This window comes from Nycticebus coucang, chromosome X, assembly GCF_027406575.1.
Source record: "Nycticebus coucang isolate mNycCou1 chromosome X, mNycCou1.pri, whole genome shotgun sequence".
Lineage (NCBI taxonomy): Eukaryota > Metazoa > Chordata > Mammalia > Primates > Lorisidae > Nycticebus > Nycticebus coucang.
The window spans coordinates 33075107-33099052 of record NC_069804.1 but is presented as its reverse complement, the minus strand read 5'-3'; the positions used below and the strand labels follow the sequence as shown (position 1 = coordinate 33099052).

The following is a 23946-nucleotide window of genomic DNA, read 5'->3' as shown; positions in this document are numbered from 1 at the left end:
ATGTGTCTTTTGATAAAATAACTATTTTTTTTCGTGTTGGGCAAAGAGTGGAATTGCTGGATCAAATGGTAGGTCTCCTTTTAGGTCTATGAGATCCTTCCATACTATTTTATGTAGAGGTTGTACCAGTTTTCAGACCCACCAACAGTATATAAGTGTTACATTTTTTTCTGCATCCACAACAGTATCTGTTATTTTAAGGATTTTTTGAAAATGCCACTCACTAGAGTTAGGTGATATCTCCTTATCCATCAATTTCATTTACTAGAACATTAGGGATGTTGAGCCTTTTTTTATGTGTATAGGCCATTAGGCTGTCTTCTTTGGAAAAGCTTCTGTTGATAACTTTTTCCCCATTTTTTATAGGGTCGATTTTGATTTTTTTCTTGTTGATTTGTTTGAGTACTTCATAGATTCTGGTTATCAGCTCTTTATTTGATATAAAGCATGCAGATGTTTTCTCCTATTCTGTAGGTTGTCCATTCACTCTATTGATCATTTCCCTAGCTGTATAGAAGCTTTTTAATTCAATCAGGTCCCATTTGTTGATTTTTGTTGTTGCCGCGATTTGCTTTGGGGTTGTCTTCATACATTTTTACCCAGGATGATATCTATAAGTGTTTTCCAACATTTTCTTCTATTATTCCCTTTTATAAATTTCAGGTTAATGTGAGATTACATATATGATTAGGTTACATAGTTTGCCTTTGGTTAAAGTCTGAGTTGTAGTTGATACCCTTTATCCAACAAATAGGCCATATACCCATGCAGTATACCCATTGGGTGGGGAATTACCCAACCCCACTCCCTTTTTTGAATTTAATTGAGTGTGTTTCATATGAGCCTATATCTACTAGTTTCAAATTAGTAATGAGTACAGGTGACGCTTATGTCTCTATTCTTAGGATACTTCACTTAAGAAAATGTTCTCTAAATCTCTGCAGGTTTTTACAAAAGATACAAAAAAAATCTGCTTTTTTATGGCTGAATAGTATTCCATGGTGTGCATACATCACAATTTATTATTATTTTGTTCATGTGTTAAAGGGTACTTTGGTTATTTCCACAATTTTGGGATTGTGAATTGTGCTGCCATAAACATTTGTGTGCAAATGTCCTTATGATGAATTGTCTTCTTTTTTCTTTTGGATAGATACCTAGCAATAAGATTCACAGGATCTGAAGATAGTACTATTTCCCTCTCCCCTCACTCTGTCCCTCCCTCACTTCCTTCTCTGTCTTCTTCCTTTCTCTCCTTCTTTCCTTGTGTCTGGACTTGGTTTGCTATGATTTTAATGACTATTTTTGCAACTGTGTTCATAAGGGATGTGGTCTGTAGTTTTCTATTTTCATTGTGTCATTTCCTGGCTTGGGTTTCAAGGTGATACTGGCTTAGTAAAATGAGTTGGGGAAGATTCCTTCCTTCTAAGTATTATGGAATAATTTCTGAAGTATAGGTACCGGTTTTTTGTTTGTTTGTTTCATAGGCATGATAAAATTCGGGTGTGAAACTTGTCTGGCTGGGGATTTTTGTTGTTGGTGGTGTTGTTATTGTTGTTAGAAGGCTTTTTATTGCTGCTTCAATTTCAGCACTTGATATTGGTCTCTTCAGGAATTCTGTTTTCTTCCTGACTGCGCCTAGGAGGCTATGTATTTCTAAGAATTTGTCCATCTCTTCCACATTTTTTCAAGTTTATGTGCATAGAGATTTTTATACTATTCTGAGAACATATTTTGTGTTTTTTATAATACCAGTTTCTTTTTTTTTTTTTTCATTTCTGATCCTTTTCTGCTGCCAGTTAATCTAGCACAAGGACTGTCAATTTTATCTTTTCACAGAACCAAATTTAAGTTTCATTAATATTCTGTATAACTCTTTTGTTAATGAATCATTTCGTTTTGCTCTGATCATGTTTATTTCTTTTCTTTTGTGGTGTTCAGCATGGTTTGCTCTTCCTTTTCCAGTCCCTGGAGATGATTCATTACATTATCGATTTGTGATCTTTCTGTCTTTTGGATATGGACTTTTAAGGCCATGAATTTCCTCTCATGACTGTTTAACTATATCCCATAGATTTTGGTAACTAGTATTCCCTTTCTCATTGACTTCAAGGAATCTTTTGTTTTCCATCTTAATTTTCTCTTTGACCCAACTATCATTCAGTAATAAATTATTTAGTTTCCAGGAATTTGTGTAGGGATGAGTGTTTCTGTTGATTTCTAATTTTATTCCACCCTGGTCTGAGAAGATAGATGACATAATTTCTATTTTGTTAACGTATCAAGAATTATGGTTCAGGATATAATTAGTCTTAGAGATTGTTCCCTGAGACGATGAGAAGAATGCATATTCGGTGGTTTGAGGGTAGAATGTTCTAGAAATCTCTGCTAGGCCCATTTGTTCTAGAGTTCTGTTTAAGTTCATTTTTTTCTTTACTTTCTGTTTAAGGATCTTTCCCATTCTGTCAATGGGGTGTTGAAATCCCTGGCTATTATTATGCTGCTCTTTATCATTTTGTTTAACTCATGTTATATTTGCTTTATGAATCTGGGTGCATCTGGGTTAGGAGTATAAATATTTAGAATTCTATGTCTTGTTGTATTGTTTCCTTTACCATAAATGACCATCTTAGTCTTTCTTAACGTTTGTTGAAATCTACATTATACGCAACACAACTTTCTTTTGTTTTCCATTTGTATGGAATATTGTTTTCCATTCCTTCACCTTAAAGCTGAATTAATCCTTGAGAGTTAGATGTGTTTTCTGGAGATAACAGGTCCTCGGCTTGTACTTTTTTATCCATTCAGCCAGCCTATGTCTCTTGAGTGGGACTTCAAGCTGTTCACGTTTATTGAAGGAATTGATAACTGGGGGTGAATTTCTGTTCTTTCTCTTGAGTAAAACTTTATTGCTATGATTTATCTATTAAGCCATTGTGGCTGTTGGGCTCTGAACTTTATCTTTTGGGCGATTTTACACTGGTGGGTATATATTGTGGTGAGCCATATATAGTAGAGGTCTGAGTACTTCCTGCAGGTCTGGCTTTGTGAATCCCCACAGAAGTTGCTTGTCTGGAAAAGACTTAATTTCTGCATCAAATGTGTAACTTAGTTTTGCAAAATGCAAAACTCTGTGCTGGTAATTGTTCTGTTTAAGAAGATCGAAGAGGGGGACCAACTCCTTTCTGGCTGGTATGGTTTCCATTGATAGTTCTACTATTATCCTGATGTGTTTTCCCTTGTGGGGGAGTTGTTTACGTCTAGCTCCTTATAGAGTTTTCTCTTCCATTTTAACTTTGGCCAGCTTGAGTAGTATGTGTGTTTGAGATGAACTATTTGCTGTGAATCTTCACAGAGTTTGATGATCATCTTGCATCTGGATGTCTGGATCTCTGGCAATACTATGAACATTTTCTGCAATAATTGCCTCGAATACATATTCTATGCTTTTAGCACTTTCTCTTCTCCATGTAACTCATATTTTTGTTTGCTTCACATAGTTCCAGATCTCTCTAAGTGATTGTTCTGCCTTTGTTGTTCTGTTCTCTGCCTTTTTAAATGATTGGATTATCTGGAGAGCTTTTCCTTTAAACTCTGAGACTTTTTTCTTCTCCTTGGCTTAATATGTTGTAGAAATATTCTACTAAATTTTGAAAATCCCTAAATGACACTTTCATTTCTTTAAGTTCTTGTATATTCTTTCTCCTTTTGTCACAGTCTTTAATGACTTTTTTATAAATCCCTGAAATTTTCTTTGGGCTTCTTTTTGTTAGGTTCCAACCTTCTCTTCAGTTCCATTTGTCTTATTTGCCATTCATATTTTGAATTCCATTTCTTTCATTTTTGACAATTTCTTTGCAGTTGGAGTTCTCTGCTGTAGCTCCTTTGTGAACCCTTGGGAGTATTGATTAGTCTTGATATTCCATGTTGCCAGAGTTCTTTTGTTGGTTTCTTCTTTTCTGAGACCTCTTTTCTTAATTCAGGGCTAATAAGTCTGTTGGACGTTTGTTCCTTGCAGGGAACTCTCCAGATAGTTGCAGGATGTTTGAATTTGGAGCTGGGCCAGACCCTCTTTACTGCGTCTGGCATTATGGAGATGGCTCCATCCAGGATCCCCACAGAAATAACCACAGCAGCTGGATAAGTTCCTTGTGGGTTCCTGTGTTGTGGGTATTTGCTCAAAGCAGATTGCATTGTGCTTGTGGGTTAAGGCTGGGAGGCTTCTTGGCAGCGTGTTGGACTTTGGAACAGTTCTGACAAAACTACATCAGTGGCGGAGGCTCTAGAGTGGGGTCTTGGTGTCCAGATACAGTGATAGAGACTGGGGGATGGTGTTTCTGGTATGGTGGAAGTTCTGGAGGCAGAGGTAGACCCTCAGGGTCCCTTGTCAGTGATAGAATCAAGTTACCGACCCACCCAGGAAGGATTCCTTTTCTGGGAAGCACGTCCCTCACAGGAAATAGTGAATGGACCAATCTAGGCCTTCCTAACCTTGTCCCACCTACCTTCCCAGGTAATGGACCCACCCAGGAATGATCCCTTTCCTGGAAAGCATGTCCCTCCCAGGAAGTAGTCAACGGACCAATCCAGACCTCCCTAACCTTGTCCCACCTACCTGCCCAGGTAAAGCTATGAACAGACCAACCCTGGCTGCCCTAACCCTTCAAATCCCTGTCTGCCATAGCCCATGTGTAGATTTCTTCCGAGTCAGGAATCTCACCCCACCTACACTCCAGGTGGAATAAAAGCCACTTTGATTGCACGAATTGGATCTCTGTCTTCCTTTCATCTCACTCCTCAGAATGATTTTTATCTTTGGGTCCAGAACTTTTCAGTCAGAGCCTCAGAACTGGGACTGGGGAGCAGCCTGAAGTGGAGCTTCAGAAGAGGGCCTCTGAGCCAGAGATTGGGCTGTGGAAATGATGAGGCTAATCTGACCTGTAGGGCAGGGCTGAGGTCAAGCAGGCAGGTGGCAGTTTGAGCCTAGAGGGTGGAGTTGGTGCTGAGCAAACAGCAGGCTGCTTATTAGGTACAGGGGTCGTGAAATACCAGGTCAGGTGGGCATAAGTTACAGCTATCCATGAGCTACCCAGGACCCACTGAAGTAGGTGTCCAAATCCTTCAGGCCAGAGGCTGCTGTGTTGCAGTCAGTTCCTATACTCAGATCCCATTGTGCTCTAGGGGCAAAGTGTTTGGCTTCAAGTTCCAGGGTACAGTTCAGGGAAGGTGCAATCCACTCCGGCTCCAGCCTAGTGTAGACCTGGCATGGTGCACTTAACCATTCAGGATGGCTTTACCTGTTGCCTAATCTGCAACTCTGTACAGATTCCAGGCAGGTCTCTGGTCTGACCAGGTAAGAGGTCTCGGGGTAGTAAAAGCTGTTTCGAGTTCAGTGCTCATTGCACCAGCAAGGTGAGTACAGCACTCCAGTGCTCTCTGCCCCTATTATTTCTTTCATGTTCTCTGATCTTGTTACATGTATCACGCTATTACCTTTCTTTCCACACTGAGTGTCCCATGTTGTTTCTCTGTGAATTCACAGTGCTCCATCATGGAAGAGTCATCTATCTGTAGGCAGCTGCCTTTATCTTTTTTATTTTTTCGAAAAGACAGGTTTTTATTAGCATTGTTACAGGCAAAGCATCACATGGAGCTGGTCCTTGGTGAAAAAATATGGAACGGTTCACGAATGTGCGTGTCCTTCTTGCACAGGGGCCATGCTAATCTTCTCTGTACTGTTCCAATTATAGTATATGTGCTGTTGAAGTGAGCACTAGCTTCCTTCGTCTTTCACCTCCTTCCTTGGGAGTGATGTGCTGGCACATTGCCTCTAGTCTACCTTTTTTTCCCACGAACTGCCAACTTCTTAACTTAAGCCAGATACCTCCCTGTAGTTAAACTTGCCCCACTTTCTAATTAATACATCTAAAATTAATATATTAAAATGTTGCTTTTATGGTGGCTCTCTAGGCCTAAGATCTCTATAATTACAGTTGCCTCCAATATAAAACTCAAGCCCTTTCGTATGGTATTCAATTTTATTTTATTATCCCCGCTAATTTTATGTCTAGATTCCCCTATTTCCACTTCAGGCCGTAAATTATATTTGTTTTGCTATATGCCTTAATGCCACACATGTGAAATTTCTCATCACCAGTCACAACAAGGATATTATTACATTTCTTTATGTTTTACATAGATTCTATTACAGTAAATGCCATTTGTATGAGAAATAATAAATATTTATTGGAAGAGTGAATGGTAATAGTTCAACTAAATTAAGTAACTGTAATTTGATATTCCAAAATCATTTAAGAATTTTACCTAGTTCTCCATAGAATTGGTCTTAATAATAAACGTATGACCAGTCTAATCATTTTTAATAATTCTAATTTCACCCTTTAGAGTATAGCTATAATACTATTATGGAATTTTAAAGCTCAGCTTTGTACCACGGTATAGTTTCTTAATTATCTAAGCTGCATTTAGTTGATTCCCTATTAATTCCACAGTTTTTACATAGATTGTATATCCTGCATAAATTGTCTTCTTTACACTAAGATTTAAAACAGTGTGTGATGACCTTGAGTCACAAGGTAATTATTTCTAACTAAATTATCTCTGCAACTTGGTGATATCATTTTACATATAGGTAATTGTCAAAGTATAGAACTCAGACTAGTTTACAGCTAGATCTATTATCTAGTTCATTGGCATTTATGCAGGAGATTAGTTCCTAATATAGCAGTTATTATAAAAGATTTTTCACAAAAGCTGCAGTAATATATTTTTATATCAACCAGGTAAAACCTATGGCAAATTGAATCCTTTTTTACGTAAATACCATCATGAATAAAGATCGTCTTTTCCAAGCAAAGTATTAATAAATGAGTATCTTTGACCTCAAGGACAGTGTAGAGACATTTAGAAATATCTAAATGCACCTGGTATTTTTTTCTCTTCTCCAGGGAGGCAGAGTATAAGTTTGCTTTCCTTGGTACCTGCATACCAAATGGCAGAATAAATTGCCTGGTCTATAGACCTGCATTATTATTGTATATTCTACTCTTACATTTAATTGTTTTGCTTTTTTGTCTTTTCTTTCTTTTCATAGCTGCAGGCCAGAGATAAATTTGCATCACATTCCTGGAAAGAAGATAGTCAAGCGTTAGATAAGGCCATACTTTCGGCAGTTTTGTGAGATTCATTCTTAAAACAGTTTTATTTTCGATACATATTTTAACTTTCTAAATTAGAGCCGGAAGTTATATGCTAAACGATACAAACTTATTTGAAGAACCAAATTAGATGATGAATGTGTCTGTGAGCTAACTTTTTATTTTCTACGTGATAAATTGATCCTAAAATACTTGCAGTGTTAGACTCTTTAATAACATTTTTGCCCCTTGGCAAAGCCCATAGAAACAAAACATTTTAGATGATGGGCTTCTTATTTTCTAAGAAGACTAGACTTGTCCATGGTTACAGGTTAATTGAGGTCCAGAAAGGTTAAATAACTTGTTTTCAGTTGCAAAACAAGGACTAGTACTGAGTGCTCTAATTCCCATTCTAGTGTTATAGCTGCAAGGCCATGCTTCTTTTTATGTATTAAAGTCAAACAACCTTGGTCATAAACTTACATGTCAGTTAAGAAACTGGCGAAAAATAGAAACCTTCCATGACATCCTCAGGTGTTCAGAAAGATAACCATCCTAATGTTCTTAAAATATTTTGTCATATAAGTCAAGCACAAATCAGTGACCATGTTTTGAAGAATGTAGTAATGTGAATTATGGAGACTTCTACTCAAAGTGCAGGGCATGGCACAGTACCATCACTTAGGATTCTGTTTGAAAAAAAAAAAAAAAGATTTGGGGGGTCCTCTCCAAACCTGCTGAATCAGAAACTCAGCTGATGACCCCAGTAACCATTTACAAGCTCTCCAGGAGATTCTGATATACAATAAAGATCGAGAACATTTACAGAAGAGCAGTGGTTCACAGGGTTTAACATGCATCAGAATCACCAGAGTTTCTGCTTCAATGGTTCTGGGTGATACCTCAGGATTTTAATTTTTAGCAAGTGCCCAGATGATGCTGGTGCTGCTGATTCAGGGCCCACATTTTAGAAATCGGTTCGCTAGAGTGTCAGTTCAGTTATAATCTAACTTTTGCTTTTCCCCCATTCAAGCTCCTATAAAGAACCATCTACTACAGGCTAAGCTAGATGCTGCTGTTCCATCTTGTTATAAAACCTCTTCTGTTTTATATGGAAATGGCCTATTCATATGTCTGTTTCATCCCCTAGACTTAAAACTTCTCTGGGCCCAGGCTCATTTCTTACTTCTTACCTGATATGGGGTCTTCTTTATAATAGATACCCATTGCATGTTTTGAACAGAATGCACTATAATTGTAACTGTTCCTAAAAGATACTAGACTTATCTCTGCATGTCTGGCTACAGCAGTTATATAAAAATGTATTCTTCCATAATATAAGACATAAAGGAATATCTATGGGGAAGAAGACAGGATCACATTCCCAGAGCTGTGATAAATAGTTTTGTTTGTTCCCTAAATGAAGGATATGATGATCACACTTTTCTGTTCATCTAAAAGAAGCATAGTTTAGTGCAAAGAAAAGCCCATTTTCAATCAGAAAATCCAAACTATTTCTTTGTTCTCTAAATGAAGAATATGGTGATCACACTTTTCTATTCATCTAAAAGAAGCATAGTTTAGTGCAAAGAAAAGTCCTTTTTAAAATCAGAAAATCCAAGCTATTTCTATTCCCTCTGACTCTTTCCTCCACCCTCTCATACTCTGCATCAAGCATTGAAACCTGCTCTCTTAGGAATGTCCCCAGACAGCTCCTTAATCGCCAGTTCCAAAGGTCACTCTTTAGTTCTTATCCTTCTTGACCTTTGTATTGTGCTTGACAGAGATTAGTCCCTTCTTGAGTTTTTTCTCTCCCTCAGTTCCTGGGACATGGTTCTTTTCTGTTTCCTTTCTCCCCTTAGCTTTTAGACTGTCTTCCCAGGCTTTACTTCCTGTCTTTTTAATGTAAGTGTCCAAAAGACTCCAATTTGGGGGTTTATTTTCTTCTCGTGACATTTTCTGTTCCTGGGCAATATCATTTATAATCTTGTCTTCATCAGTCATCTGTATCTTATGATTCCTAATTAACATTTCTAACTCAACCTCTTTCCTAATGTTCATACCTGTGTAATCCAAATGCTAGGTGTGTCTTAATTTGTTACTCAAAGGGAATCTCAAATGTGGCTTTGCAGTTTAGATTAGACAACTCCAGAAAGTGTTATTCACCTGGGTGTGGCAGTGTGCGCCTGTAGTCCTAGCTACCCGGGAGGCTGAGGCAGGAGGTTCTGTTGTGGTCCGGAGTTCAAGGCCATCGTGGACAAACAAAGTGAGATCTCATTTCTAAAAAATAAATACATACAAAAAATAAAGTGTCATTTAAATTGCAGTCTCTAAGAAAGGTGCATAGGGGAGTTCTATGGTGACCAACCAGTGTAGCTATTCACGGTAGTCTTGATATCTACCATATCACAAAAATCCCTCCAAGTGTATCTGTTAAATTCTCTTTATTACTTCTACATTCATGCTATTTCAGCCTAGTTCGATCTGAACATTTTCCGCATGAAATTCTTAACTGATTTTTCTGCCTCTATTGTGACCCTTCTTAACCATATTCTTCACAGCCTCCTAAGGGATATCTTAAAATATATCTTCCTATTACCACATTTATTTGATAATAAAAAATATTCTTATTTGGACATCTTCTAAGAATATTCTTATTAATGTCTTCCCTGGTCAGAAACCTATATCTTTCTAAATTAATACAGATATAATGATGATTCCTTGTTGCTATGGACTGAATTATGTCCTCCAAAATTCATATGTTGAATCGCTGATCCCCCTCCATGATGGGACTTGGAAATGGAGACTTTGGAAGATAAATAGGTTTAGATAAGATTATGAAGATAAGGCCTTTGGGAGAGGATTAGGACCCTTATAAAACAAACAGCAGAGAGCTTGCTTGATCTTTCTGCCATGTGAGGACGTAGTAAGAAAAAGGCCATCTTAAAGCCAGAAGAGGACCCTCACCAGGAACTGGCCCTGCTGCCAACTTGATTTTGGAATTCCAGCCACAGTGCTGTGAGAAATAAATGTTTAGTGTCTAGCACACCCAGTCCCAGGTACTTTTGTCATGGCAGCTGAGTTGACCAAGAACTGGCTCAGTAAAGCAATGATTTTTACTTCGTATTTTGAATAAAGTTGAGAGAGATGCTCAGGAAAAGAAGTAGATGGATTGAAACAGGTCATGATGCTGGGGCAGTGGCAGTGGGGCCGTCAGTACACATCAGGTTTAAATGGCTTTCCACATCACACTAGATAGTCTCTGAACCCTGACTGGAAGTTATTTCAACTTTAAAGATCTGCAACATAAAAGTATATCGAAGTCCCTTAAACTCAGCAAGCTTCACAATGAGAGTGTTTAAAGTTTAAATTGCTTTCCTCGGGGGTCCAAGGCATGATTCAGTGCATGGTGGGTTTCTTTGAAAATTCCCATAGTCAGAATGAGTCCGCATGCAGCATTTCAAGATGTGATTGTGCTAGTTTCCATGCTAATTTTCCTACTCACTCAACCAACATCTGATGGATCACTGATTTGTAAAACACTCCAGTTGCCAAAACCATGAGTCATACTTAACCCTTCCCTCAGGAAGCTTGTACCCAGCATAAACTAAATCATAAAGAAGAAGGACTAACTGGGTTATAGCTTTCATATGAAAGCCAAAAATTAGTTTCATAGTAGGGCTGAGTACATTGGATACTTTTTCTTCCATTCTTGAGATACTTTACTAAGAAGAATATGTTCCAGCTCCATCCAAGTAAACATGAAAGAGGTAAAGTCTCCATCTTTCTTTAAGGCTGCATAATATTCCATGGTGTACATATACCACAATTTATTAACCCATTCATGGATTGATGGGCACTTGGGCTTTTTCCATGACTTAGCAATTATGAATTGGTCTGCAGTAAACATTCTGGTGCAAATATCTTTGTTGTAATTTGATTTTTGGTCTTCTGGGTAAATACCTAGTAGAAGAATTATAGGATTGAATGGCAGGTCTATTTTTAGATCTCTAAGTGTTCTCCAAACATCTTCCAGAAGGAATGTATTAATTTGCATTCCTTCTGGAAAGATGTTTGGAGAACACTTAGAGATCTAAAAATAGATCTGCCATGGGGAGGGAGGGTGATTGGTGGGATTACACCTGTGGTGCATCTTACAAGGGTACATGTGAAACTTAGTAAATGTAGAATATGATTGTCTTAACACAATAACTAAGAAAATGCCAGGAAGGCTATATTAACCAGTGTGATGAAAATGTGTCAAACTGTTTATAAAACCAATGTATGGTGCCCCATGATCGCATTACTGTACACAGCTATGATTTAATATTAATTTTTTAAAAAAGGAAGGACTAACAAAATGTAAGAAAGCTTGCAATGAAGGGAAGCCCACTTCCAGATTGAGAGTTGGGCGTGGAAGCCTTATAGGAAAGTTAGTATCTTAGTGGACAATTAAAGGATATGGAAGCGTTGATCTGAAGACGAGGGAAAATGACAATTCTACCGTATACTAGCAGGGGAAAGACTGTATAAACCGAACTTGGATTGTATTGCAAATGCTTTCATTTGTCTACAGCTGAACTAGGGAGTATAGGAAGGAGAGACATAAAGGATAAGGTTGACATCATAAATTGGGATCACAGTAAAGAAAGATAGTCAAGTCTAGAATGAAGAGTGTAGACTTTAACTGTCTAGTCATGGAGAGCCACTGCATATTTTTGAAAGAGCAATTCAATGTGGCTACTATGAACCATCCCATTTTGACCCCACTTGAGAGCTGGGAAAGAGAGTTTATCTCACCTTCACTGAAGGGACTAAAAAGGGGATCAGAAAATTTCTATACACTTCCTTTTACAGCTATTTAACTCTGCTGTTGCAGCCAGAGAGCAAACATATATATATATATATAAAGGAAGGTGGCTGTGTTCCAGTAAAATGCCATTGACATGTCCAGGTGGCAGGACATATTTGTCCCATGAACCATAGTTAGGGGATTCCTGAAATAATGGGTAAAATGAAATGATTTTGCTGTCACCTTTTCTTTATGTATCTTACTGTCTTTATTATGGCCGTGTTTAGATTTTTTTATTCTTGTGATTTCAGTAGTGCCTTTTACTTTATCAGTCCTTAACAAAACACTTAAACAAATAAGACTATCCCTCACACATGAGCAAGTGAGAAAAATGGCTTAAACTCAGTTAAGAAAAAGGCATGGGAAATAATTTAGCTAATATTTTTAGGGCTACTACCATGCATCAAGAACTTTTTTAAATACCTTGCATGGATGAACATATTTAACCCTTAAAACAGTATCATAAAGTAAGTTTTATTATTGTTCCCCTTTGCCAGTGAGAAAAATGCAGCACGCAAAGTTCAAGTGACTTGTTCATGGTCACAAAGTTTATGGAGAGTAATGTAGCTGGGGGTTGTGCCCAACCTCACTCAGAATACTGCCTTCTCAAACTCCTTGTCTTGTTATCTTTTAATAAATGAAAGGAGATCTCGATATGTTATATAGCTGAAATTAAAAGCTTGAATGAAACTCCTTACAGATATATCAGAGTGTGTCTATCGGAACTATGCATTTGCTGTAGATTAAGGCTATTATGCATTTTGAAGTTTCATAGACTCTAAGGTCCCTGAGGAGCATTTGACTATTTTTAAATACGGGGATCTTTTTCATTGAAAAAAAGACATGATTGCAAGAGGGACTTTACCTCACAATTGCAATCAGTGTAACTGGCTTATTGTACCCTCAATGAATCCCCAACAATAAAAAAAAAAAAGAAAATAGTTTCCTTAAAAGTTAGCTGTCTTTCTCAGTAGGCATAAATGGAAGTCAGTATAATTGAACTGTTTTTCCAAGTGCAAGACTTCGGGAACTTACCATTGTTTTAATTCAATTATACAATGTCATAAGTAACAACTATTTTCTTTTTTTGAGACGGAGTCTCAAGCTGTTGCCCTGAGTAGAGTGCTGTGGCATCACAGCTCACAGCAACCTCAAACTCTTGAGCTTAAGTGATTCTCTTGCCTCGGCCTCCCAAGTAGCTGGGACTACCGGCGCCTGCCACAATGCCTGGCTATTGTTTGGTTGTAGTTGTCGTTGTTTGTTAGGCCTGGGCAGGATTTGAACCACCCGCCTCAGTGTATGTGGCTGGCACCCTAGCCACTGAGCTACAGATGCCAAGCCATAAGTAACAACTTTTATCATTTGTTTTTAATATACGCTCTTTTTTCCCCCATTTTTTTTATTATTAAGTCACATATACATAGATCATGAATGGGTTCTGATACAAGAAGTTGCACTATCAGATTGGAATTTGGGAACTTTAAGAATTTAAGGAAATTTTTCAATAATAATAAATTGGAATATGGGTGGAACCTGTGGCTCAAAGGAGTGGGGCACTGGCCCCATATGTCCGAGGTGGCGGGTTCAAACCCAGCCCCAGGCCAAAACCTGCCCCCCCCCCAAAAAAATAAATAATAAATTGGAATAATAATGATTTTATAATGCCATGAGCTTGTAAATTATGCAACAAGGGCTCATACTTTAGCTCACCAAAAATGTTCAGAATTCAGGTCTTTGTGTTAGAAACTACAGGCACATTCTGGTATGGCACAGTTGTAATGGAACAGTCATAACCAATGGACTCCATTGTACTATACCACGATAAACAGGAATTTCATGTTGGATTTTTCTTATTTTTTTTAAATATAAGTTTCCCCTTCATTTGGAACAAAAGCAAACATGTATGGTGTGGTAGATGTCTTTGAGTTTAGAGAGACGTGGTTTTGAATCTTGGCACCATTCTTTACAGTTTGTTGATATTAAATGAAATTATATTAAATGAATACTACACAAGGTTTCTTGAAAGATGAATTATTTTTTCTTTACGAAAGGATGTGACATGATCAAGATACTTAAAATTCACTTTCTCCTTTTTATTCTTTGAATTTGATTAATTGAAAGTTTAACATAAAAAACTTGGTTTAGATGATATAAGAATATAATTATAGACAGATTTATAAAGTCTTTAAGACTTCACGTATTTCTAAAACATTCAAAAATTAGTTAATAAACAGAAAAAAAAAATACTTCTAGGTTACAGAGTCCAGAAAATTCTGCCACATTATTTGGACTAAGAGTTTGTCTTAAACTGTGTAGACTTATTTCCTGAGATTTTGTATATTATGACTTCAAGGTACTCTTGTGTGTTTGTCAAAATGGCTGAAGGCGTTTTAACTGTGCATCTGAGCATGTCTTACTAATGTGTTTTTTGTACCCCATTTTATCTTTAATTTGGATATTTTGTATTTGTATGTAAGAAAACTTCCATGAAAAATCCATTTGTCACCATGTTATCATTATGTAGATAAGAAAATCAAAGAAAAGCCAAATTGAAGTCCAGACAAGCTGTAAAAGGGAATGTGCGCCCTCTAGTGACCCACATTCATTTCTCACAAAGACATGGGCATAGTTTTTCCTTTTGGTTTCATCATTCTAAATCAACTTCACATTTGATTTTAAAATAAATGGGTCAAAATTTTCCATATGAGCATATTATATAGTATTATAGGTTTATTAATATGTCAAGATTTCATATATCCCTTAAGAGAATATTTCTACTAACCTGTATGATGGTGATTTTCTTACACAAAAGTGTGTTTCGAAGGGACTTTCAATTTATTGAAAATGAAAAAGAGGCTTTCAGCATCTGTAGGTTAGCAACATTTTGTTTCCAACCCTCTGGGTCATGCAATCTTTGTCCGTGTGCTTTTACACTCCATGGTTTTATAACTAATTCCTCTAATGTAGTTCTGGGATCTTAGAATTTGGAGGGTTGACTTAGTTTTGAATTTTTAAGGTTGGTTTCCTGAAACTTGTGTGAACACAAGATACAAAAGGACTTACTTTCACCTGTGTCAGTATTTATTATTTATTCCCAACGTGCTTTGAAATGATTAACATTTAATACCAAATTAAGATGGGAAGATTATTTTAAAGTCATTCTTTGTCTAACACATGTTGAAATATTTTAAGTTTTACCTTTTGAAGAGAAGTAACAGTTTTTCAGAAGTTTTATTCTCTTCCTGGAGGTGCAGTGATTCATATCAATGCCAGATAACTCACACAATATTTTGGCCTTAATAGTTTAAAAATATTAAATGACTTGGTTTGTAGCCAAAGGCATAGATTTTAACAGACAATATTTTATATGCACTAAATGTGTAATTTGGTATATCATACTTGGCATTGAAGAAGACATCCAATTTTGAGGACAATATTTTATGTTTGAATTAGAATTCAGATTTTGAGCACATATTAAATAGGCAAATTTTAGGATAAGGTAAACTACACAGAAATTGACTTGTTAGTATCTTTTAAAGATGCATTGCGGTGCAATCTGGAATCATTAAATTTTACTGTACTGGAACATATTATTTTATGAGTGATGTGCTTAGAATCACACATATAAAACTAGAAATACATTTGAGACCACACAAATAGGTTGTTTGGTAGGAATGTTAATGTAGCGATTTGTACTAACTGGAAACAGAGTCCTTTCTCATCTGTCATATTGTTTTAGGTGCTGTGTAAACTGTTGAAAAGAGTTTATAGGCTGCTTGTTATAACTGGGAATTAGTAGCATCCTTAGGTTTTATTTCATTTGACTGCTATGTGAAAAAACTAATGTAATTAGAATATCAGCTGCAGTATAAGGAAAGCTGACCTCCGTTTTGTATCTCAGATTTATACTTCTTTGAATAGAGAGATAAGTAAACATATTCATGAATAGTGTCTAAAAATATTTGTAATTTTTTTATTAAATCATAAACACATAGATCATGTATACATTAATGCATTGACGGGGTACAATGTGCTGATTTCATGTAGAATTAGGAACGTTTACATCACACTGGTTAATATATCCCTCATCTCGTTTACTTAAATATTGTGTTAAGACATTTATACTCTATACTAATAGATCCGACATGGACTGTAAGACCACTTTATGGCTGCTTTTCCATTGCTATCATTTAAAAGAAGAAGTAAATGAAGATCAGGGATGTTAAAGTATTTAAAATAATAGGCCTAAGAAAACAGCATAAAGATCAGAAATTAAAACTTGATGCCTGACTTTAAGTTCAGCATATTTTCAAATTCTTTTAAGGGATTAGAGCATTTTTTGTTACATGGATAAAGTATATAATGCTGCTAAAAGTCAGCGCTTTCGGTGTGTCTAACACCAGCACAGTGTACATTGTATTCAACAGGGAATTTTTCAGTGCACCATGTGTACTTGACATTTAAGACACACTTCAATATACACACACATACAAACGCTCAAATTACACACATTAAAAAATACAAGACAATCAGATGGCCCTAGCCTCCCCCTGTCAACTAGGAAAACATACCCACACACCACATCTCTGTGTGTATATACAAATTGTCTGGATTTGGAGGGGATTATTTATCTAAGTGTCAGCTTGTTTTTCTCCTGGTTAAATAGGATTCCCCTTTTAATAATATTCTAAAATTATACCATGACTCAAGCATTATAAAAGTGATCCATGTAACCAAAAATATTTGTGCCTCTATAATGCTTTTAAATAAAAACCTGTATTAAAAAGATTATAATAATGGGCAGCGCCTGTGGCTCAGTTGGTAAGGCGCCGGCCCCATATACCGAGGGTGGTGGGTTCAAACCCGGCCCCGGCTGAACTGCAACCAAAAAATAGCCGGGCGTTATAGCGGGCGCCTATAGTCCCAGCTACTCGGGAGGCTGAGGCAAGAGAATCGCTTAAGCCCAGGAGGTGGAGGTTGCTGTGAGCTGTGTGATGCCATGGCACTCTACCAAGGGCCATAAAGTGAGACTCTGTCTCTATAAAAAAAAAAATATATATTATAATAACTATATTCAACTCATCTCAAGATGGAAACATGTTTTGGCACTTATACTGAATTGAATTTATACTGAATTTCTTTCAATATTTTATACCGTCTCTTTGATTCAAGTTTAATTTGTATTATATTTATTCAATTTTTAAAATGAAAACACTATATGGAAACAGACAAAGAGGGACCTGTTTTCCCAGAAGGAAAATTAAAGGGGAGAGAATAGGGAGAAGCTGATTAAGAAAACTTTCACACATGAAGATGAATTGAGTCTTAGAAGATAAATAGGAATCCATTTTCAAATGATTGAGAATCTAGGATTTGCTCTGCACCTATAGCTCAGCAGCTAGGGCACCAGCTACATACACTGGAGCTGGCAGGTTCGAATCCAGCCCAGGCCTGCCAAACAACAATGACACCTACAACCAAAAAAAAATAGCTGGGCATTGTGGCGGACACCAGTAGTCCCAGCTCCTGGGGAGGCTGAGGCAGGAGAATTGCTTGAGCCCAGGAGTTTGAAGTTGCTGTGAGCTGATACCACAGCACTCTACCCAGGGTGATAGCTTGAGACTCTGTCTCAAAAAAAAAAAAAAAAAAAAGAAAAACAGAGAATCTAGCATTAAGGGTTCCTCACATGTATAGCAATATGGAAGGAAAATGTCTTCTTACTTCCTAAACTTTGAAGAAAAGTTTGGTGGCACCCTCCTATAATCCTAGTACTCTGGGCGGCCTTGGCAGAAGGATGGCTTGAACTCAGCAGTTTGAGACCAGCCTGAGCAATAGCGAGACCCTGTCTCTACTAAAAATAGAATCAAAATTTCTAGATAAAATTGAAAAATCTTATTTCCAAAATTATTTCTTCCTCATATTAATACCAGCAAAATAATTATAGTTGTTTTTCCATTGATATTTTTAAAAATAGCTTTCTAGCTAAATAAAATATACATTTTTTTTTTCTTTTATAAATTACCTTCTCTCGGCCTAGAGCCCTGGAACCCTGTAAGAGTTAACATATTTCACGGGCATCAGCATTTTACTTTTACTTTCAGGCTTCTGAAGATGAGGCTCATAAGTTTTTATGAAATTCTATGTGCAAAGATGTTTAAATATGTAAAATGGCCATTCATAAACTTAGCTCACTAATCAAATTAGTTAAGTCTGGAGCTTGGAGCATTTCTACTTTCAATGTTTACACATTTGAGAATGATGAGTTCCAAATGGTATGCTGAAAATGACTGAATTAAAGTTTATGTAAATGTGTCATTTGGGTTTGATACTTTATACAACAGTCACTGTAAAGTAAATTAACACAATCAGTGCCCATCAGTAGGCTGTTCTGACATAATTTGTACGGCTATCATATACCATGAATTCAAGGATTTACTACTGACAATTCAAAATTGACACTTTAAATGACAAGTGTTTTTCTACTTCTTAGGGGTTTTTTCAGTGTTTTTGCCTCTTAATTTATTTTAAACGTGGACATACACACAGATATCTCCCAGTATTGACCATAGGGTATGTAATTGACAAAATGTGCATTGACTTTATGGAAAATTCAACTGGAAGAGGTTCAGTCTTTTTGGATAATACAATCTTGAGGAAAAATTTGACCTTCCGAATATTTTATTTATGTGCATGGTCTTTTGAAACTTAACAAAATGAAGGTCTTTTTGAAAATCAATCTTGCTTTAGTAATAAACTTTTTTTTAAAAAAGTCAGACAAAATCGCCCTGCACAATAGGACTTAACATTTTAATTTTAGGAGTTTGCGATGAGTATATTTGTAAAGAAGGAAAAAACGTCACTTCACCTCCAATCATAAATAACTAAAAGGTGAGATTTTAAGATATACTTCAAGAATATAGGACAGAGTATTCATCAATAATCATAGGAGAAAAGAATATTTTGTGAGCAGAGAATAAGTCATAATTTTCTTGTTAGATAAAGGAGATTTTAACTTGAATACAGTTGGACTGGATTTAAGTGGTAGTCTATGACACAGAGGTATAATAAGTACAGAAGGGAAATGTTGAGGAGAGTTAGATAACTCAGTAATGAATATAGTATTGGGCTGAATCTGAGGGTGTAGAGGCCCATTCTGAGCAACTTAGGGTATATAAGTTCATTAACAATGGTTTTATGAGAGTTTTAAAAGCAAAAAAAAAAAAAATAATAAAAATTAGTGATTTTACAAAGCAAAGAAAATACAAGCACAGAACCCAAGATTTAACATGGTATTGAAAGTTACTGTTCAGCATTTTCCTTGAGGATTTTTAAGAAGGTAACTGAGTTCCATCTGCCTGATATCTTGTGGTTAAATACTCAGCTTCAGGTAGTTTGAAGCAGGAAAGAAAATATCACCTGCAAAACACTTTGAAGGGTAGATCTCAATTTATGCACAAGTATAGATTTAAATCCATGGAATATGTTAATTTGCCATACATCTCAGGATATCTGAAAAATATTCAATAGTAGGAAAAAAACATGAGAATTACAGGACAAACCACAGAGAGTGATGAAGCAATAGTTGCCAAACTGATAAAGAATAAAATAAATCTGTGATTTTTTTTTTTTTTTTTTTTACTTGCAAGCCAGAGTTTGAGTACGATCCATGAAGGAGACTGTGTTCACTGTGCATTGGAAATGTCACTGAGCCTAAGCATTGAATGCAGTCCATTGGCACTCACTGACAGGGCATGGGTTGCCCTTGAAACCTCTGCCTCTGTATCACTTCACTCTTCTATCTTCGTTGCAGTTATAAAGAGATGGGGATGTCTACTGGCAGAATATTGGAAGGGGAATGATGCTAGCAACTGACAGTTAAATCTCAGAATTCTACAAGATGGGGATGAGTGTGAGATATTGGCGTGAAGGCTGACTGTACATTACATTGGGGCAGAATAATTTAGTAAGGAAGACAGAGATGTAGTTGAAAAATAAGCTCAAATGGAAGCAAGAGAAAAAAAGTGTGAAAATAAGATTAGATCAGGAATAGCTTAGAGCTTGAATCATGTAGGAATTGGGCCTTGTCTTTATCTATTTCTTAGAGAATCAAGATGTCACAGTGAGGATAAGGGGGGACAAAGTTTAATAATTAGGAATGCTACAAACTCATTGATATTTTACTTTGTTCCAATTCAGAAAGAAAATGTAACTTATTAACAAAAAGTGGCAATGAATAGATATATACATTTTTTTTTTTTTTACCTAGGCAAAACATTCTATTCACAACTGGCCTAGCAAAGTTTAAATCCTACCTTTAATAATCTATAAATGAAAAAGAAGAGTATCATCACTTCCCATAGGATCCTTATATGAAAGGAAAGTTCAAGTACCTGTTCAGTCCCTTTCCAAATTTATGAAATCAGGTAAACAAAAAAAAAAAATTGAATGAGGAAAGACTTCTTTGTAGAATTTCACATCCTGTTGCCTGAATTGATCTGAGTTGTTAGAATGATGCGCTAACTGGTGTCCAGACCACCCTTAAAATCTTCTTGAGCAGAGTAACAAGCAAGCAGTTACCATGGTGTTGAATCCACAAAGCCTTCATTGTGTGGAGATAACCAATATACTTGGCAGAGCCTCTAGGCTAGAAGCTGATTTAATCCTAATTTATCGATAAAGTGCTTTTTGATTAACCTTTTAAAAAGTTCCAGTGTAAGCTGAGCCCCAGTTCTGTGTCTAAAGCATTTTTATTTTGTCAAATGAATGCTTCACCAAACTAAACTCTTTGGTAATGTCGATGAATGAATTCTCATCTCTATTATTTATAGAGTTAATACTATGTCTGGTACATGGTAAGCAGTTAGTATATACTTCGTGCTAATGAGAGAGAATAATACAGTAGGGTAGAAGGTGATTGACAGTGAACTGGATCTTGAACTTTATTATTACCTTTTATTTTTTTTTTTGAGACAGAGTCTCACTTTGTCACCCTTAGTAGAGTGCTGTGGCATCATAGCTCACAGCAATCTAAACTCCTGAGCTCAAGCAACTCACTTGCCTCAGCCTCCCCAGTAACTGGAACTACAGGCACCTACCACAACACCTGGCTATTTTTAGAGACAGGGTCCTTCTCTGTCTCAGGCTGGTCTTGAACCAGAGCTCAGACAATCTGCCTGCCTTACCCTCCCAGAGTGTTGGGGTTTTAGGCATGAGCCACCGCTCCTGGCCTTAGATCTTTAACTTTAGTGTATATGACAGAGTTGAGGATGAACCTGCACAGAGGAAAATCACTGGTGGTCATAGAAATAGCAGACAAATTAGAATGTAACATGATGTCAAAGGAGAATTTCAAAAGAATCATGTGGTCAACAGTATTGTTTTTAGATAGCAAGAAAGTAAAACTTTCCATCAACTTCAGTGACACGATCATTTTATCAAGTGGTGTGTTTGTTAAGAAGGCATATTTGATGGATTAAAGAGTGAATAAGAAGTGGAAAATAGATTCAGTAAACTGGACAAGTTTTGCAAGAAGTTGACCTTTGTGGAAGGTAAGAGAATAGATAGAAGGGATTATGGGAGACAGGAGAGGGTTGATTAAGAAAAAGAGAAGTCAGTGAATTCTGTTTAAATTTCCAAATGAGGAATGCACTCAAGAGGGAGCAGTTGAATTTATAATAGTAGATAATAGAACATGGTTGTACTCAGATACGTAGAAAGAAGAGATTTAAGTCCAAAATGCAGGGAGTGGAATTGACTTTAAGTAAAAGAAGGGAAACTCACTCAAATAGAAGAGAAAGGAATGAAGTTGGCTGCACTTGCAGGTGTGATAGAATGTTTGGACATAGGAAGTAGAACAAATTCTAGTCTGGTATTTATACTTGTCACTGTAAGATACATAACAAGGTCAATTGCTGAGAGAGCTACAGAAAGAGGCCAGAGCTTTGAGAGCTTTGGGAAAACATTTTATTTTTTTTTTTATTTATTTTTTTTTCTTTTTATTGTTGGGGATTCATTGAGGGTACAACAAGCCAGTTACACTGATTGGGAAAACATTTTAAATAGTTCCTGTGGAAAGTCAGAGTTCAAGGAGAAAAATAAGTATGACAGGGTGCTGGGTTCATTTGAAGCTGTTGATCATGGCTTTGGTTTGAGTTCCCCCCGAAGAGTAGACGTGGAGATGATTCAGGTGCGAATAGCTTATTTGGAAAGTACTCCTTGAAAGCAAAGTAGGTAAGTGAGCTAAGGAATAAAAAGCAGTCAATGAAGGATGTTAGAAGGACAGGGATCAGGTTATTGCTGGGAGTTAAGTCCTTCAGGGAATTCTGTGAGACACTGTGTGTCACATACTTCAGGATCATCTGACAAAGGGGATAGGGAGCTGGGATATTCATCTACCAGCTCTAAGCACTCACTGGTTAAGGGTCATCCCTGAAGTATTAACATCCCAGCATTCCTTGCTTTGTCCATTGCGCTGGCAAGTGAATACTTTCAGGTAGAGAAACACAGGAATTATGTTGTGCCAAAGGAAAAGCAAAAATGTTTTAAGACATTCTGATGATATAAATGTTGTTCACTGGTTTGAGGTAACGGAATAACCACCATCAGGTATTACTGATTAAATGAGTTAGGGGAAGGAAAGAGAAAGATGTTTATAGCATTCAATGGAAATCTATTTTTTAATCAACATTACAAATGAAGAAATAGGAACCCAATAATTAAGCCCGTATATGATACAAATATAGGAAAGATAACTATATGTCATAAAATAAAAATCCATAAATATTTATAGTTTACTTGCAAATGAAAGAAAATGTTGACTTTAAAATGCAACAGGATTTGGAGGAATTTCGATCTTTGTTCTTTCATTTTCTAGTTGGGTAGCTTTGGTAAATAACAGCTCAATAAATATTTATTTCTATGACCCAGGGCCTCTTGGAGGTAAAGAACATAGTGGTGAACTAGATGAATTAAGCACCCAAGCCATGGTGCTAAGAGTTTGAAGATCATTAACCTAATTTCCCTGAACCTCCATCCCCCTACTATGGGCAGTGAGATCAGTAATACCTAATCACAGGATTTGGTAAAAATACAAACTATGAACTGGCTTATTGTATCCTCAGTGAATCCCCAACAATAAAAAAAAAAAAAAATACAAACTACGAACTGGCTTATTGTACCCTCAATGAATCCCCAACAATAAAAAAAATAATAATAATAATACAAACTACGAACATGTTTTTGTAAGAATTTTGTCTTCTGTGAAGTTCTACATTAGTTTGATTTTAAAACAATAGCTTTCAACCAACATAAAACACTTCTAACAAGTTTATATAATTTAAATTTCAGTTCAAGAAATCTGTTCATAAGCTTGTAATAGTTAATAAGTTGTGACAGAGCTGGCTTAATGATGGTTCATGTGAAAAGATCCTAGAAGTTTTAATTCAACTGAATTTGACTGTGAGTTGGAAACCTAATATTGAAGTGAAAAAATTGATTAAAATTATAGACTGCATCAAGAAACAACTGTAAACTAAGATAATTGTTTATTCCTCTCTGTTTATACCATATGTTACTGATATATTCCCATTAGGTGCAATTTTAAGGAAACTAAGACACTAACCATTGACTACTCATTGTGGTAGCTAGGAGTAGAAAAAGCTGATGATCAGGTATTTTTAAGTAATGTAAAGAGCTCATTTCAGGGTGGTACCTGTGGCTTAAGGTATAGGGCGCTGGCCCCATATACTGGAGGTGGTGGGTTCAAGCCCAGCCCCAGCCAAAAAAATGCAAAAACAAACAAACAAAAACTCATTTCAAATATTGAGGGTTGTAATCTAAAGAAGATACAGTATGGTGATTAAAGTGGTTTCATTAATACTTGTGTCTTAAATCTTGTATTTTTGTTCTACCCTCCAAATTGCCTATGAAAATTAAGTA

At 36.4% G+C, this 23946-nt stretch overlaps 1 protein-coding gene and 1 non-coding gene across 7 annotated transcripts in view; one reads left to right on the top strand and one right to left on the bottom strand.

Annotated features, from left to right (window-relative positions):
* Window positions 1–23946, top strand: part of DMD (dystrophin) — a 2416375-nt gene that overhangs the window by 821914 nt on the left and 1570515 nt on the right. The window lies entirely within an intron of this gene.
* LOC128578704 (U6 spliceosomal RNA) lies at window positions 5668–5774 on the bottom strand. The gene has a single exon (XR_008377844.1). It is a non-coding gene; the product is annotated as a U6 spliceosomal RNA (small nuclear RNA).